Source organism: Mus musculus, chromosome 11 (genome assembly GCF_000001635.26).
Source record: "Mus musculus strain C57BL/6J chromosome 11, GRCm38.p6 C57BL/6J".
NCBI classification, from domain to species: Eukaryota; Metazoa; Chordata; class Mammalia; order Rodentia; family Muridae; genus Mus; species Mus musculus.
Window position 1 is genome coordinate 46,309,793 of NC_000077.6, and position 15,355 is coordinate 46,325,147.

At 47.5% G+C, this 15,355-nt stretch overlaps 1 protein-coding gene across 6 annotated transcripts in view; it reads right to left on the reverse strand.

Moving 5' to 3' along the window:
* Cyfip2 (cytoplasmic FMR1 interacting protein 2) overlaps nt 1–3,067 on the reverse strand; it is a 119,011-nt gene extending 115,944 nt beyond the window's left edge. The window contains exon 1 of one of the 6 annotated variants that reach the window (NM_001252459.1): nt 2,699–3,067. The gene's annotated coding sequence lies outside the window, so the exon portion shown is untranslated. Of the gene's footprint in view, nt 1–2,142; nt 2,572–2,698 lie in introns of those variants that run through there. The other 5 variants (NM_133769.3, NM_001252460.1, XM_006534463.3 and 2 more) reach the window with 5 other exon arrangements.
* Between the last annotated feature and the right edge of the window lie 12,288 nt (nt 3,068–15,355).

Genomic DNA, 15,355 nt, shown 5'->3' on the forward strand with positions numbered 1-15,355 from the left:
AAGGCTCCAATGAGGTGACTGACATCTGGTTTCGTCAACTATAAGTGAATAATTAATACTTGCCAGTAAAGAAATAGACTCATTGTTATGGTGGCCACATGGAGGCTACAGAAAGAGCATTTTGTGAAGCTCTTGGTGGAACCCTGGGGCTAACAGTGGTCCAAAGAAGCCTCTTTGAGCATGGAGGCCGGGGCTGAGATGTGAGGACAGGAGCCCTATACTGTTTTCCAGCAATACTGTTCCCAATGCTAATTAGCCTGTTGCCTATTCATCACCTAATTTAGCTTTCAGGTCAATGGCAGCCTCAGAGGCCCAGTGACCACTGAGGGGGCACGATAATCGAAGGGTGCACTTCTGTTACCGGGGCCCTTGGCTAGCTGTTAAATTACTTCTCCATGTGATCTGATCTGAGCAAGAGTCTCCAAACCTGTGCCCCACCCCACCCCCCACTTCTGGCCTAATGCCTAACTCACGCTTTTTCTTTCCATTTTCCACCACATTAGGGAACAAGGCAGTCTTGGGTTCCTATACAACCAGTCAGAACTGGCCAGGAACTACAATAAAGAAGATTAGTGAGCTAATGCCACCGGCCTGGGGCTCAGCAAGCAGAAGTACCCAGGGGCACTGGCTTTGTAAGCAGCAGCGTGCTGTCTGTGGCTTCGTAACTGTCAGGGCAGATGGCAGCTAGCTCCAGTAAGGAACTCTCCATGGGCACATTTCACACCCCACGGGCAAGGAGAGACTGGTGATCAACAAAAGCCTTCTGCTGACAGTAACCCCTGACCCCTCTCTCTCTCTGCCTCTCTCTCTCTGCCTCTCTCTGCCTCTCTCTCTCTCTCTCTCTCTCTCTCTCTCTCTCTCTCTCTCATACACACACACACACACACACACACACACACACTCCTACAGTACTCCTGCCCACCAGGCCAAAGCAGCCCTGACAGAAAACGAAGCTGGCAGCTGCCACATAGGCCATTCTGACCACAGTATCAGTGCCACATCTAGCTTACATCGGAAAGTCAACCATTAGAGATAGCAAATATTTTGACTTCAGCTCTGCTTCCTATTAAAATGTCTCCTATCCTCGGCTTCCTTTCTGATCCCATGACTTAAGAAGCGCCTGCTCTACATCCAATGGGAAAACCTTTTGTATTTAGCTCTTCAAGATAAATACCACTCACTGGCTCCTTTCTCAAGCAAGTTTGACAGGAGAGAAGGGACCCAAGGAGCATCGGGTGGAGGGGGGGAAAGCCACAGAAGGGGGGATGGTGGTAGGGACAACTACCTTCAAGGACTTACAATCCCGACTATAGATATTAATCTATATTTTTGTCCTCCGACAATGGCGGGAGGGGGGGGTGTCACTGAGTGCTAGGCAATGGTTCTTGCAGGGCCTGTGCCCAAGAATAAGGCTGGTCACTTCTAAGGGAAGGGGTCAAGAGGTAGAAATGGTTGCTTAGGAGCAACAGTCAGTCGTCAGTCTGATCCCTAAGTCTTCCTGCCCAACTGTGGGGCTGTGGGCACTAAAGAATTGGGCTAGCCAAGTTCTAAGTCTGGACTGGAAAACACCCAGATAGTCGCGGGAGAAAACCAACAGTCGGTTCAACCATGCTCCCTGCCCCCACCCTTAGCCACAAGCTACTCCTCTTCCTGTACACACAGGAGGGCTTACCTTCCTGAAGGTGATGTGGCAATCTCCCACAACAGACAGGTGGGCAGCTAAATACGAAGGAAACCTTGACCCCTAGGATTCCATCACCCCACCTTTCTCCTCCCCAAAGCCATCCAGGGGAGAGGCGCTAGTATAGGCCAGAACGCTTCGAAGCAGGTCAGCCATGCCTCCCGGCTCATCAGAGCTTTCCTCTCCCAAACCGTGCCGCTGTGGCCCCGGCCCCACCCGGCTTCGGTTCACCGCGGGCGCCCAGTACCCCCTTGCCTGTCAGGCGGGCCCAGGCAGCTCTCTCTGGCCTTGGCTGAATGATGGTGGCCGCGACCGCAGAGGCGGGGACTGCCCGGCGATCTGCAGTATGTAGGTGCAGGGATGTAGCCCCCTCTGGGCTTGTGGCCCCTGCAGGTATCCCTGGTCCCCGAGACTATCCCTGCCTCTTTTTAGGGCGGGTGGCTCCGGCCCAGGCCACGCACCTGCTGTGGCTGCCGCTGAGGCTGCTGCGCGGAGCTCTGCGCTGTACCCACGACTTCTGGAAAACGCTCCCTGCCCAGGGCGCCCGGGGCGGCCGAGGGGAGAAGGGACAACACAGGCCTGTAGCCCGGCCTCCAGGGACCTGAAGCCGTGTAGCCTCGGGCGCCAAGCCAAGCGCCCCCAACGGGCTGGGAGAAGTGGCGCCCGCCCCTCGCGCATCCTCAGGAACGCATCCACCGCCTAGGCAGCATTTCGGTTCCTGCATCAGCCCTGTTGTCTCCGAGAGTCCCTTACCTGGCTCGGTGGCAGGTCCAGGGGAGGGACCCGAGGCTACCGCAGGGCCCCGCGCCGGGGCGCAGGATGCTTAGCCCCGCTCCGCCGCTGCGCCGGCGGACCGCCGCGCCCCGCCCGCGGCCCCGCCTCTCCGCCTGCCGCGGCTCCTCCCCTGGCCGCGGTGCCCAGCCCCTTCGCCGCGGCTGCTGTCACACAAAGAGCCGGAAATGGCTGCGGCGAGGGGCTCCCTGCGCACCCCTGACCTGCAACCTCCTGAACCCATACCTTCCAGCCTTAGAGTATCCAGCCTCCGGACTCTGGAGGTGGAGGAGGGACGACTTTCCTGCTGCCGCCTGCATCACCAGCGACACCTGCCACTCCAGAAGGAAGGAAGCGTCAGCTCCTTTCGCATCTCCCCGGTGTCAAATTATTTTCATATAGTCATTTATTCACCACATCTTTATCGACTACCTGTTTTGTTCCAAGCATCTTGCCAAGAGCCAGGCACGCACTAGTGTGCAGTAGAGCCCCTGCTCGCTTGGAGCTTATTATTTGCCAGCATTAACTGACCTAACAGGAGTCCAATGACAGCTGCTTTCCCAAAGAAGGGAGCAGGCTAAGTGAGAGGTTGAGCCCTTCCACCACTTGAAGAATAACTTCCCAGAGGGCACGGGCTCAGAGGGCACGGGCTCAGAGGGCACAGGCTCAGCGGGAGAAAGCGCTTGCAGCCAAGCTTGATGATGACCTGAGTTCGATTCCCAGGATCCACAAGGTAGAAGGAGAGAGACAGCTTCTGTATATTGTGTTCTGACCTCCACCCACATGCATATATGCACATTACACAGACACACAGACACATACACACACCCATACACACACACAATAAATAAATGTAATAATTTAAAAACAAAGAGAAACATCTACTTCCTTTCCATTTCTTAGTGTAAAAATGTACAGCTATTATGTGTGTGTGTGCGTGTGTGTGTGTGTGTGTGTGTGTGTGTGTGTGTGTGTGTGCGCGCGCGCGTGCCCATGTCGATCCCATTGAGGTAGAATTGACTCGTGGACAAAATCATGATAAGCTGACTTTTAGGCAAACCTAGGAAGGAGCTGAGGAGACAGAAGCCTCTTAGATGCTGCTTAGGGCTCTTCAAAGAATCCATTGCTCCTTGAGACATAACTCGGAGGGCTTTAGGTAGGGATGAGGCCAGCTGCATTCAGTCCTGACCTGAACCCACCCCAGCATGGTACTGCTCTGAGTGGGAGATGCAGTACCTGCAATAAAGGGAATAATAGTTGCTCTGGGTACCATATATATATATATATATATATATATATATATATATATATATATATATATATATATATATGTGTGTGTGTGTGTGTGTATGTATATAAAGTATTTATTTTATTCTGTGTGTATGGGTATTTTGATTGCATGCACATATATGTGTACCGCATGCATGCCTGGTGCCAAGAATAATCTGGAACTGGAGATACAGATAATTGTGAGATGCCATGTAGGTACTGGGAATTGAACTCAGGTCCTCAAGAGGAGTAGCCACGGCTCCCAACTGCTGAGCCATCTCTCCAGCCTGCCCTCTTAGGGGAACTAATTGGAAAGTACTTGAGAGCCTGATTTATGTATAGAGCAACAAGGAATAAAATCTTGGGTCATGAGAACCTTCTCCAATGCTTGCCAGACGCCACAAACTTAGACTTGCACAGTTGTTCCCTGTAAATGGCTACTGATAGAGGAGCCACTGTATGCAAATCTCAGGCAAGGACTTGAGAAGACTTAGCTGCATCTCACATGCTTCCCCCGGGGCTCAGAAACCACGCTCCCATGTGGTTTGATGTTACATCACTTGTCTAATTTAAACTGCTATTTCAGAAGCGATGACTTACATATATAGCGACACACATACATTTTCCCCCCCTTCTGATGCCATGTGAGAAAGCTGTGGGGGTGTTTGTGGGGGATGGCTTTAAAAACAGAATTCAGGTTTCGTCTTACTTTAAAATTCATTTTTTTTCAACCAGGATCCTCAGGATTTCAGTCCACAGTGACTGCAGACGCTTACGAATGAGAATCCCCATTCCTTGGGTTTTCATCCTGAAAGGCAGATTATTTGAGGCGTTTTTATCTTCTCAGAGACATATTTCTCCATGTTGCTCCTTCTTTGTCTTTTCTCTTTTCAGAGAGAATCTGTTTGGAAACAATAGCACAAAACAACTGATATTATGTATGTGGTTGTATGCTATGCCATTTTATTTTCCCTGGCTGCTGGGTTCTATCTGCCCGTAGAGGAGGTGCACCATGGGCTTTTTACATTAAATGCCACAGACCTGCCTCTGTGTTTGAGTTTTGCAACCAACTGAAGAGCAATCTTAAGCAAGACGTTTTACCTCCCTCTCCCGGTTTCCCCATTTATAAATTTAACTAGTTTGGCTACACTCCAACATGCCTCTGTATGCAGAGAATTACATAAGTTGAAACAGAGGGTGTTTGCTTCTCAGAGTAAGGGTGCTTCATTAGCTTCACACGGCCCTTGGGACGGAACCCAGCCGCTAGGGTGGCCTCATAGGGACCTCATGATCTATGGTCTGTCAAGGTTCTTCCCATGTGAACAAATCTGCTATGATTCAGCTAAAAGGATCCCGTTAGTTCCCTAAAGCTGATGTGTTCTATCGTCTGCCTGACCCTTGCACAAGTCAAGCTTCTTGATGGGAGGCTCAGTTCTCTGGTTCCGTCCTTCTTCGGTGCTTTCTCCTAGGTCACCTGCTTGACTTTGTTCATCCTTTCGGTATCTGCCTTGCTGTTACTCCTCCCAAATTCCTCCTTTGGCTGGGCTAGGTATGGAGTCATCCTTTATGCTTCCATATCCCATTTACTCCCTGGGCATCCTTCATCCTTCTCATATCCCATTTACTCTTCTGTTGTCACAGCTGTGCCTACATTTGGCTGCATCCCTCAATTAGACTTTATCCGAGAGCGAAGGGATGTCTATGTCTTATATCTTGGAGGATCCTCAGAGCCTGGCATGGACTCTGGAAAATAACAGTTCAGAAAAAATGGGTTGAATGAAGTGCTCAAGGCAAACCCTTCCACTTGACCATTAAAATTTATTTGTAGCTGTTTGTCTGCTACCCTCAGATTTCCTTCATATCTCAGCTCAGGCAGTATGGACAGCAGTGAGAAGACATGGGCTACCGAGGGAGAACAGCTCTGCCATTTGCAAAGTTATAGGTTATATATTAGGGTTAGCAACAGTGCTTGCCTGTAGAAAAGGCTCTACTGAAAGACCATCACCAGACACGGCTTTATGGCCACCAGTAGTGGAGGGACATGGATGGAAAACAGAACATAATAACTATTACCCAGAGCATCACTCCATTTAACCTCCACAACTACTCTATTAGGAGGATACAATCATGTGTTTCACTCGATAACTGAAGCTAAAGCCAGTTAAGATTCTTGCCCAAGGTAAATGAATCCAAACCTAAACTGTCTTCCACAACTGCATGCCTCGTGCCCTTTCCCAGAGAAAAATCTCTGTATTCATATGCTACCTTATTCCAAAACACTTTTAATGTTCATTGCTGGGACAGAGTATATTGAAGTTAAAACATAAATGAGCTGGTATAGGTAAAGGCATTTGTGGCCAAGTCTGGTGATAAGGGTTCGATCCCTGGGCCCCCACATGGTAGAAGAAGAGAATTGACTTCCTCAAATTGTCATCTGACCTTTATATATGCATGGTGTCACAGATGGGCCCACACACATACATATAGTAAGTATAATTAAAAGGAAAAATAATTAAAAAATCAGTGAAGAATTTTGTAAGAAGGAAGAAAAAAAATGTGTAAATGCAAAAGGGAGGCAGAACTAATTTTAATTCCAAATGGAAAAAAAGACACCTCCACATACTCACTGTGTGGCACTTTGTATTTGGTTCTAAGCATTTACATTGCTAGGAAGCAAAGAAACACCTCATCATCAGTCATGCAATTTAGATCGGTCACTATATAATGCTCTGCATTGCCTCAGGCCCACAAAGGGGAAAAGTTACAGAATGCTGACTGGTACCAGACCCTAGCTCTTTCTCTAGGGAAGTAGGTTGTTTTATTGTTTCTTAGACTCCAAAATTATTTGCTAAGGGGAACATTTGTCCAGCATTGGTGGTACATGCCTTTAATCTCAGCACTCTGGAAGGCAGAGACGGCAGAGGCAGAGGCAGAGGCAGAGGCAGAGGCAGAGGCAGAGGCAGAGGCAGAGGCAGAGGCAGAGGCAGAGGCAGAGGCAGAGGCAGAGGCAGAGGCAGAGGCAGAGGCAGAGGCAGAGGCAGAGGCAGAGGCAGAGGCAGAGGCAGAGGCAGAGGCAGAGGCAGGTGAATCTCTGTAAGTTTGAGGCTCGTCTGGTCTATAAGGAGAGTTCCAGGGAAGCCAGAGCTACACGGAGAAACCTTGTGGAGAGAGAGAGAGAGGGGAGAGAGAGAGAGAGAGAGAGAGAGAGAGAGAGAGAGAGAGAGAGAGAGATTGATTCACATTTCACCTGACTACTTATTGGGAGCCAGTCGCTGTGTCAGTGACTTACTTTACTGTCAAGACATTGCTACTCCATCCATCGGAAAGACACACTCTCCCTCCACGCTGTATTCTTGTCTCTGCATTGTTTCTGACACATCAAGGGACCTAACCTCCCTTGAGGCTCTGACCTTGATGGTAAATTTTAATGTAAACAAACCCCACTACGATCATTTCAGATAAGAGCTAAAAAGGAGGATCTTAGAAAACTTGGACTGTGACAGTGAAACCAAGGCACAGCCCCAGGCCCCCTGCATGCTCAGAGGCCGGTGGCTCTATAATGTTGTCACAAAACGGTTGTGAGCACTGGGACATGGAGATGGCCAGGGCTGACTCGAGCTCCCATTCTTCTACTTATTAACTGTAGGACCCTAAGTGATTTCCACAACTCATTGAGCCCTGGTCTCTTTATTTGTAAAATTGGGAAGATATTACTGTACCCTCTCCTTAGGCACTTGTGCAAGATAAATATACCAGACTAAGCAGAGTCTGGTACATGGCAAATGCTCAAGAATTGGAGCTACTGTTGCTATTATTAAACATGGACTGCATTTCAAATGATCCCTAAGGAGGACTCAGGACTTTGATTAAGCTTCAACAGTCCAAACTCCACATCCAAAAGTATGTCAGCATCCTCTCTGATACTGATTCCTCCTCTGGGGCACCCCCTCCTGATTTTATTCCACAAAGGCCAGGGAGAGCAAACAGCCCTAGGCAACAATGTGCTTCTAGAAGGCCAACATGGGAAAGCAAGCAAAAGTCTGAGTTGTTTGTCTCAGTTTATGGGCACATCTACCCCCAAATCAGTCTTTGAGCAATTTCTATAATAGCTCTGAGGGTGCAGAGGGGTTGGGAGTGGGTTATCAACCCAGAGGACGAGGAGGCAGAATCTGTCAGGGTCCTTCAGCAAATGCTCCTGTTAGTGCACCTGTGGTGTGCTGGCTCAGGCTTCAAGTCTGCTGGCTGGTTCTAAGGTAGACTAAAGTAGGGAAAGAATGTGGATATCCTCTTGCATGCTGACTGTGCTTGAAGTGACCGTTCACACATCTTCTCCCAGGGAACTCCCTTCACACTGTGGCTAAGACTCTCTCTGATGCCTTCCCTGCTTCCTCAGATGCAAGTACTTATTCTTTGTGTGTTTGCTGTTTTTGTGGTCATAGCTCCATCTGATAACTCAAAACAACCCTTTCTAATTATAGACAATTCTTGTTACCCAGAAGTTAAGTTCAGTAATGACCATGAACACAGTATGAATTCGTGAATACTGAGCCATTGTTTCTAAGGAAAAGAAATAAAGGATAAGGTCCCTCCATCCCTTGTCACAGTTTCTCAGCCAATCAAGGTGTGTGTGTGTGTGTGTGTGTGTGTGTGTATTCTTATTTCATGCATTTTCCTATTCAAAACCAACTTCATTTAGTGCACTTTTTGAGGCAGGGTCGTAAGAGTCTGACCTTTACCACACCTTGTAGCTGAGGCTCACCTTGCCCTTCCCACCCTCCGTTCACCTCCCTGCTCGGATTCCAGGCATATGTCATAACACTCACTTTACATGGTGCTCAAGCTGGGACCCAGTGCTTTGTGCATGCCAGGCAAGCACTCTACCCAGCTCCTAATATTCACTTTGTATTCATTACATCATATTGTGGTTAACAGCCCTATAACTATTGCTTAAACCAAGCTTATCAGATACATTTTACTGATTTTTTCCTGCATTTTTTGGGGGGAAAACCCCAATCCCTTATTCTTCCAGTATGTGGCCATATCAAGCACTAAATCCACCAACATAAACAACATAAAGCACAATAATGTGGCATTAAGTAGATCACAAAAAGACCACAGAAAGAAAGCTGAGAGAGACAAAGGTGTAGAATGTTCTGTTTTTATCAACTAGGAACTGCATGAAGAACATCACAAAATTCTCATAGCTATGAATAAGCCTCAGCTAATAGTCAAATATAGAATCTACAAACAGTAAGGCCAAGCTCTCTCTCTCTCTCTCCCTCTCCCCCTCCCTCTCCCTCCCTCTCCCTCTCCCCTTCTCCCCCTCCCCCTCCCCCCTCCCCCTCTCCCTTTCCCTCTCTCTCTCTCTCCCTCTTCTCTCCTCTCTGTCTCTGTCTGTGTGTGTGTGTGTGTGTGTGTGTGTGTGTGTGTGTGTGTGTGTGTTGGATATGATACCAGCTTGTGAACTCCTTGCAGGAAAGCCTGATGTCTGTACCTGTGTCTGGTTCTCCCATGCCCACTCCTGAATTCTTACTTTGCTGGCTGCCCCCGAGACTCGCCTCTGGACCGTTCCAGGAGGGTTTTCTTATCACTTATCCAGTTAGGCTGGACACACATGAAGTTCCAGCCATAGATGGGGGGAAGGGAGGACAGACATCCTCTGTCCCTCACTCAAGTTTCTGTCTCTTCAAGGTGGCATGCTTTGGTGACTCTTTCCATTTCAAGTGACCACCTCATGCATTTGAACCCTGAGTGACAACTCTGTCAGTCCATTTGGACTCTTATAACGAAGTCCCTTGGACTAGGTAATTGTAAGCAACGTCAGTTCATTTTTCACAGTGGTAGAGGCTGGGAAGTCCAGGATCAAGGCTCCAGAATATTGCATGTCTTGAGAGCTCCTTCTCTATTCCCTGAGGAAGACAGCAAGGTTCTTTTTGCTGCGTCTTTACACTGTGGAAGAGTGAGGGAACAGAAACGTGCCAGCTAATCTCAATTGAGAAAATGCTCCCAATCAGACTGACCTGTGGGCAAACATGTGGGGTCATTTTCTCAATTGATGATTGATGTGCCTAGCTGTGCTCAACGTGGCTGGTGCCAGTTCTGGGCTAGCAGCCCTGGGTGCTATAAGAAAACAGGGCAAGCAAGCCAGTAAGCAGCACTCCTTCATGGCCTCTGCTTCAATTCCTATCTCCAGGTTCCACCCTGACTTCCTTCATTGATAGAGTGTGACCTGAGAATTGTAAACTGAAATTACCCCCCTTTCCCCAAGTTGCTTTTGGCTATGGTGCTTTATAACAGGAGTAGAAACTCAAAGACCATGAAGAAACCAACAGTCTCTCCCAATCTTCATATAAGACACCAACCCTATTTGCAAGAGTAGAGTCCTCATGACCTAGCTACCTCTAACTCTGAAAGGTCCCATCTCTGAATTGTATCACTTTGAGAGTTAAGTCTCAGAAGGAATTTTGGAGGTACACACAATTTTAAGAAGTGGCTGTACTCCTTGGTTGTTACTTTCCTCTGTGTCACTCCTTAGGACATATTTCAAAGTCACTTTGTGGAAAAGCTCTCCTTCTACTGTCTTAAATCACCACGGTAGGTGACTATTCATGTGTTAAAATAAGTTTATCTCTACATTTATGCTAATAATATTTTCATAATTCCATTGCTTTATAAGCTCAAACTACATTATTTCTTGGGGAGAAGCCTTTCTAAAATGCTTTAAATTTTTTTTACTTATTTACTTTACACACTGCTCACTGCCCCTCTTCCCAGTAACCCCCTCCCAGAATCCTTCCCCATCCTCCCTCCCCTCTCCTCTGAGCAGTTGGGTCCACACCCTGTGGGTATCCCCCCTACCCTGGCACTTCAAGTCTCTGTGATGCTAGGCACATCCTCTCCCACTGAGACCAGACAAGGCAGCCCGGCTAGAAGAACATATCTCATGTACAAGCAACAGCTTTTGGGATAGCCTCCATTCTAGTTGTTGGAGACCCTCATGAAGACCAAGTTGTTACATATGTTACACATGTCTGTTACATATGTGTGGGGAGGCCTAGGTTCAGTCTGTGCATGTTATTTGGTTGCTGGTTCAGACTCTGAGAACACCAAGGGTCCAGGTTAGTTGACTCTGTTGGTCTTCCTATGGAGTTCCCATCCCTTTAGGGGCCTGCAATCCTTCTTTCTATTCTTCCATATGAGTCCCCAAGCTCTATCCACTGTTTGGCTGGGGGGGTGGGTGTCTGCATCTGTGAGTCAGCTGCTGGGTGGAGCCTCTCAGAGAACAGCCATGCTAGACTCCTGTCTGCAAACATAACTGAGTAACATTAATAGTATTAGGGAATGGTGCTTGCCCAAGGGATGGATCTCAAGTTGGGCTGGTTACTGGTTGGCCATTCCCTCAGCCTCTTCTCCATTCCCGTGCCTGCATTTCTTGTAGACAGGATAAATTGTGGGTTGAAAGTTTTGTGAGTGTGTTGGTGTCCCTATTGTTCCATTGGGGTTCCTGACTGCTACAGGTGGTGGCCTCTTTAGGTTCCATACCCCCAATGTGGCGAGTCACAGCTAATATCACCCCTATAATAATAATGCTTTTCTTAATTTTGTGGACAATTTCATACATTTATAGTGCATTCTAATTACTGTCATCCCACTCTCTTTTTATCTCCTACCTGTCCATCACCCCTCCCCTTCCCTACAAGTCTCTTTCCCACAGTCATAACCTTTTGTTTTGTTCTGTGTCCCACTGACAGGGCCATCTGGGTGACCACAGGTTTGGAACTGTCCATTGAGACCTCATGTACTTCCTAATGGGCATATAATTAAAGACAACATCTATCAGTAGCCCATAGTTCAGCAGGGAGTTCCAAGCAGGCCCTTCTCTCAGAAAAGAATCTCCATATGTCTTCCATCAGGTCTTTGAGGAGTTCATGCAATGTGTTTTAATCACATCCACCCCTCCCCCACTCCTCCCAAATCCACCCCTTTCCCTCCTGCCCTTTTTGGTTTTCACTGATCAAGATCGATTTGTGATACCTATGCAATCTTGGATGCATATGACCTTCCCCTGGAGCATGGGACAAGACTTTCAAAGTGTTTAAAACTCTCCCTCGCCTGGAGTGTTTTATTAACTGCCAATAGCTCCTCTGCTTGGGGTGAGACTTTATGTCTGCTTCCCTGGTACACGTCAGGCTTTGGTCTGGCCTGGGCTTGCATGGGGCTTGTGCATGTAGTCATAAGTGCTGTGAATTCATGCGTGTCCAGAGGGCACTGTTGTGTTTTAGTCACCTGCCACCATCTGGCTCTTAAAGTCCTCCCATCACCTCTTCCACAACGATCCCTGCGTCTCTGGAGGAGGTAATGTGATACAGACATCCCATTTGGGGCTGAGCATCAGCAGTCTCCTACTCTTTGTACTTCGGCCAGTTATGAGTTTGCGTGTTAATCATCATTTACTGCAAACAACCACCTTTCTGAAGGGAGCTGAGAGATGCAGTAATATGTTTCTGCACCAGGTGGAGAGGGTAAAGGGTTCCTGGTGGCGACTGGTCTGGGGATCTAGCAAATTCAAACGGCTCTGGGGCCTTGTCCAGTTGCTGCAGGGTGAGTTGGGTGGGGGACTGGGGTTGGACCTCGGTGTCATCGTTTAAATACTCAAGACAGCCACTCACATCCACACAGTGCTTACATCACCCTTAGACGGTGGTTCTACGGAGTCAGCTTTGATGCATTAAACTTTCAGTATTTCCCTTAAGGCCATTACTAATTAATATGAATTCTCACCTCAAATCACATGCTTACCTGCAGATATGTCTTCTTCTAAACTCACTTCCCATCTTAGTTCCTGGGATAGTTCTGTCTCTTCCTGAGAATGCTGTGTGCTGGGAGACTCAGGGAGAAGGGGCCTGCAGGAGGAATTCTGAGAAACAAATCTGTTCAGCCTCCATTAGAACTCTCCCATGTGACTAGATCTCAGTCAGGGACCATGCCCAGAACTGGGTCCTCCACACAGCTCAGTGAAAGGCACATGCCTTCCTCCCCCTCCCTAATGACGCATAGAGAAGGAACTGGTGCTGGCAGTGGACTTGGGCATCTGTGAGCTGAGACACATCAGGAGCCCAACACACCCAAACCCTGATAACCAGGCTTGCAATCCATGGCAATGTGAAGAGGAGTAGCTACTGATTACTGTCAGCAGTGACCGAGGACCTCTGACCCACAGTAGCTGCGTGTCACCCACACAGCAGACAGCATATAAGGATGGTCAGCGGCTCAGCGCTGTGAGCGAGTACCAGAAACAAACTCGAAGAGTTCGCTTCTCTTCCATCGTTGCCTTTCTCAATTCAATTTATTCTACTGTTCTCAGAAAGTATTTTAAATGCAAATTTGATTCTCTCTTCCTGATCAATGAGATTTTTACTTAGAAAATTTCGATCAATCACCTTTTTACCTAGAGAGTAAAAGTTCACCCTCCCCAATTTTTAAAATACACTTAGATTTATCGTTTGTTTCAATGTGGCCACTGCTGGTCATTCTTGCCATCCAACAGCAACACTGAATGTATATTTTTACACACTACACTACACAGAGACACACACACACACTGATGCCCTAGAAACAACTAATAACTTCCCCTAATAGTCTATTCCTTCAACTTGCAAAATACTTTTATTATTTCTACCCACTTGCTTTCCTAAAAATATCCATAATTTATCTCCAAAACGGAATTAAATATCATATTCTCTATGAGAGTGCTTCTCAAATTTAGTGTGCATGGTTCCTGCCTGGCTCTTGTTAAAATGAAGAGTTTTCAATCGGTGAAGATGAAGCCTTAGGCTTACACTGTTCACTCATAACCTGGCTGATGGCCCTCCCTCTGATGACAGTTTGAGGAATGAAGTGTCAGGAAATGTCCCCCATGTCAACCTTGCCCTGACCAATTTTATCACTTTTTTTTCCTAGAGTCTTCTTTATAGACAGCACTTCCATTGTTACTTCACTTGCTATGTTCTAATCTTACTAGATGCCCTAGCCTGTCTTCTTGGCTAGGAACTTCTAGTCTTCTGTCTTAGTGGCCTGTGAGCCTCTGTTCCCTGTGCAGAGTACATGACTTTCAGAAAGCACCTGATAATGTGCTGGGTGCATGTGACAGGCCCGTGAGGGCTACATAGTTTTTACTTGTAAAATATGAGACTGTTAGGTATCAAACTCAAGAACATATCAAAGCAGACCTGGCCTCCAGGTTTTCCCAGCATCCCTCAGTCCCTACCTGTTACAGCGCATGTCTGGCAAATCCTGCCCCCTACCCTAAATTTGTCCAACTGACTAGCCATTTTGGTCACCCAGCTTTTTTCTTCTACCCTCCCTCTCTCCTCCCACCTCTCCTCACGTGGCCCAGCTCAGGATCACGTTTACTCTGGACTCTTCCAGATGTCTCTCTGCTTCTGGCTCTCTCTCTTATCTTCAGTAAACCTTCTCCACCATACCTAGGAGCAGTCATGTCTTTCCTCTTTATTTCTTTTCTTCTTCTTCTTTTTTTAAGGGAATCCACAGCTTTATATTTCAGAAGTATGTAATGTTGTTACATAATAAAATGGGGAAGCACAAAAGGTCCGAGAAGTTGATTTGGGAACAGCCATTCCAGGGAAAATTGCTGACCTTTGGCACAGTTCCACCCACAGCCTTTTCCTATGTAATTTTTAGCCTAACTTAGATACCGTGATATATAAACTCATATCCAGCTTTCTTAACACATCGCACCATTTCTCTCATATTAATAAAAATTCTTTATAAATGTAATTTTAATAAAAATATTTTTCCTTTCTTTTTTCCTTTTTCTATCTTTTCTTTCTTTTCTTCTTTTTTCTTTTATCTTTTTGAGACAGAGTTTCTCGGAATAGCCCAGCTGTGTAGTCCAGGCTGGCCTCAAACTCAGAGATCTGCCTGCCTCTGCCTCCCCAGTGTTGGTTTAAAGGTGTGTGCCCCTATGCCCAACTTAATAAAAGCATATTTCATAAGAGCATACTGTAGCGTGTTTAGACACCTTCCTGACACTCAATACTTAACTGGGAGAGTTAGTGTGTGGGAGCACACACAGTCAAGGCCACTGTTTCCTTGAAAGATTGTTTTTGTGAACCCAGGAGATGATGCAGAGATTGGGTGAGACAGAGAGGGGAAGCAGCTCGCAGGTCCTGGCCCAGGCGCTCTAGCTTGCCCAGAAGGAAATCTATAATGGCCCGGGACAGTATGGTGTTGGCCACCACCAGTCGGAAGAAGTTGGCCAGGGTCCCATGGGACTGGTAGCTGATCATCATGGTTCCCTTCCTCACGATGCGCTCCTTGAGCACAGGGGCCACCTGGGACAGCCTTTGGCTGTAATCTGGTCTCTCCTTCTCCCCCCCCCCCCACCCGCAGGTTGGGAGGCACAAACCATAACTTGGGCTCCATGACCAACTCTAATCCTTTCCACTTTTTAATCTCCTCCGCCAAGTACCGGGTAAGAGCAAAGGCCTGGTCAATGTGCTGCTCCAACCCTTGCCCACCCTGTGCCTTCCACATGAGCCACAGGAAACCACGTGACCATTTTTACGTAAGCAAAGTGAGGTGTCAGGAACCTGGAACTCAAGTCACAGGGCC